Raw genomic sequence first — 3,217 nt, 5'->3', positions numbered from 1 at the left:
CAAGGCAAGTAGAAAGCTGAGTGCTGGGGTCCCAGGGGCCGCACCCTCCTCAGGGCAGCCAGTGCACTGCTGCTGTGAACCAAGCCCACCTGGGCAGGGCCCTCCATGGACCCTTCCAAAGCTGCTCCCAGGTGCCTAGCGGAGCCTCTAATCCAGGCCCAGCGCTCCCTCCCCACTCCCTCCCACAGGAGCGGGAGCCTCTGAAACACACAGAGGGAGCCAGCAGGTCACAGGGACAACCTGCCCAGGTGATCCCAGGAGCCTTCTCTCCCAGAGTCCTGCCCTGGGCAGCCCTTTGTCTACCTCAGTCCTGAGCTGAGGGACTTTCTGTGGTGACAGAAGCCCTCTAGATCTGCCCTGTCCACAGATGGCTACTGCGTTCTGGAAATAGAGCCAGTGGGACTGAGAAACAGAATTTTCATTTTACTTAACGTTGACATTTCCACACCGCGTTTGTCAACACAGGTAGCCACTTGTGCCAGAGCAGAAATGGGTGAGGTGTGTTGAGCAGGGCTGGGAGAGGAAGGCTGGTTGCTGGGCTCAGGAAGGAGGCAAAAGGGAAGGAAGGCAAAGTGTCCGGTGGTCTGGCTCTGGGGGCCACCAGGCAGAAGGGGAGCAGTGGGCAGCCTGGTGCTTTGTCCCCAGCCACACAAGGGCCTGGGAGTACTGGAGCTGCATGGGGTTTGGACCACAGAGCAGGGCAGGGTCGAAGGCTCCTGGGGCAGGGCCCAGGGCTGGGTTGCTGGCGGGCAGATGCCCATCTGCCGGATGGAGAAGGTGCCTGGGCAGAATGCTGGAGGCCTGGTCTTTCCTCTTGGCAGCAGCAATCCTGGGGTTGGGAAACCTTGATTATGCAGGAGGTCTCTGGCCATGATGGGTGCCCCTGGGAGGGGAGAGGGCGCGGCTGCCCGTTAGATTGAGCTTTCTGAGGAGGAAGCACATGTGGCCCCAGGGTCAGGCCCAGGGGTCTTGTGAGCCAGCAACTCCAGGAATACACATCTCAGCAAGACCCAACTCTCCCCTCTGTGGCTGGACGGAGCCTCCCCCTCCCTGGACACCATGTACCAGGCCCCTCAAGGGGTTACCTCAGGAAATAAAGGCATGTTTGCCAGAAATTGCCTATTGGCACCCTACATACTTCTTTTGATCCATGCTGTCTGAACTTGCCCTGGAGCTGCCAGCAGCGTGCTCTCCCCTCTGGCCCTGTGGAGGGCTGAGCCCGTGCTGAGAGCTGAGGGGACAGAAAGAGGAGGTGAGTCCTAGCCTAGGGGGGCTGTGGGCTGATGGGAAGGTAGTGCCTTGTCCTGCGGCGCCCTGAGGAACAGACACAAGGGTCCCAGTGGGGATCCCTTAGCCTAGGGAAGAAGGGTCCCCTGGCCACGGTGCTCGGAACAGAGGAATGGGTTGAAGACTCCCAGTCTGAGTAGACAACCCAGGCTTCTGTGACTCTCATCAGAGGGGACAGGTGGTTCTGTTAGGTAGCCAGAGCAGGGGCCAGGTTGTCTACTGAGCATGCTCCAAATTCAGGCTCGGAGCCAGGAAGGGGCGGTACACCTGGTGGGCTGGACACCTAGATGCCCCCCAATCTAGGCCAGGTGGGCTTAGTTCAGCCAATGAGATCAACCAGTTCCATTGACCACCCCTCCCAGCGGAAGGCTCCTCCAAAGACTAGAACTGCGAGACCACCCCTCTCTTTCCCAGCTGCTCCTCAGCTGGTCCCACTTGGCCCAGCCTTGGTCTCTCTCCACCCCACCCCCCACCGCAGGCCCCGCAGCCGCCATGTGTGGGTGTGCACTGCTGTGCAGGTGCTGTGTTCAGTTAGGGTAACACCTGAAACGGCTTCAGTCCTTTATACAAACCCACTTGAATCACAAACCAGGCCTTGGGGTGAATTCTTTCTCATACAAGAGACATTTCTGACCCGAGAGACCTCACAGTTCTCCAGGAAGCAGCCCTACAGGTGACCAGTCAGGGCTTGGGAGCTGTCTCCCTGGTTGAGCCAGGGGCGGTGGGCGAGGTGGAGGGGACGCATCCAGGGATACTCCTGGAGGGTCCCTGCTGAGTCCGAGCCATCGGCGGGGCTGCAGGCCAGGGGGAGGCGTGCTGAGATGGGATTCCTCCCTGGTGTGCCGTGGGCCTTTGCACACCCCCAGACGACGGGGCAGGTGCTTGTCCACAGGTATTCCCTCACACATGCTCACTGTCGCTGAGCCGCTGCAGACTCTCAGCGACCCTGACACGCCACCCCCTCCCCGTGGGTTTCCAAGACAGTAACTGTTGACCAGAGTAGAAAGCCCTGGCTTTCTCCTTGGGGGCTGCTGGTGGTTTCGAACCACGGGCCATGTGGATCGCAGCCTGACCGGTAACCACTATGTCGCAGCTCTCCGCAAGTAAGGCATAGAGGACTCTAATTCGGGGATCGGTCACTGTTGCTCTGGAACTGCGTAGAACAGTGAGACGTCTTGGGAACCGGAACAGAGGGACCCCCATGGCCCTCGAGAAAGAAGAGCTGGGACAGTCGGGCGCTTGAAAGAATCACCAGCCACAGGGGCCCATAGTGTTGTACACACTGCCCCCCAGAGCGCCGAGGACAAGCAGGTGCCCAGAGAGACACGCAGACTCAGAAGCTGCGCAAGCAAGACTGGGAATATAGCCCCGAGCACATACAAATCTGACTGAGGGTGTTTGCAAATGCATGGTTACAGTTTCCACAAATAGACCCGCTACTGTGGCAAAGAGCCCAGGAGGCGAAGTTGTGAATACTGCTTAGACATAACTCAGCCTCTGCAGGGGAGGAGCCACTAGACGTGGCAGATCAGGACTGCAGTCTCCAAGAGGCACAAAGGTCTACTGGCATAACATAGTTCAAAGGGCAATGTTCTACATCCTTCTGTGTGAGTACTGACCGGGGCCTTTAAAGCTCATGAGCACCTATATAAAGTGCAAACATTGGTCTCTCCTGGTCTAGAGGAAAGAAGTGATGAAAATGGAAATAAATGTGGAAACAAATCAGTCCGATGGACGAGTGGCCCATGCAAACATCAGTCTCTACAACCCTGAGACCTGGGGAGCTAGATGGTTCCAGGTTATCACCACCATAGGAGACCAGACATAGTGGTATGAGAGACCCATACTGCTGGGACCTTGGAGACCGTGAATCTTGGTAACCCTTCTAGTCATGAACTGAGCCCAACCCTGTGGTTGGACAATCACCATT

This window comes from Echinops telfairi, unplaced genomic scaffold (genome assembly GCF_000313985.2).
Source record: "Echinops telfairi isolate 266 unplaced genomic scaffold, ASM31398v2 ScPeMD7_7420;HRSCAF=8458, whole genome shotgun sequence".
In the NCBI taxonomy this organism is placed as follows: Eukaryota; Metazoa; Chordata; class Mammalia; order Afrosoricida; family Tenrecidae; genus Echinops; species Echinops telfairi.
This window is presented reverse-complemented; position numbering follows the sequence as displayed.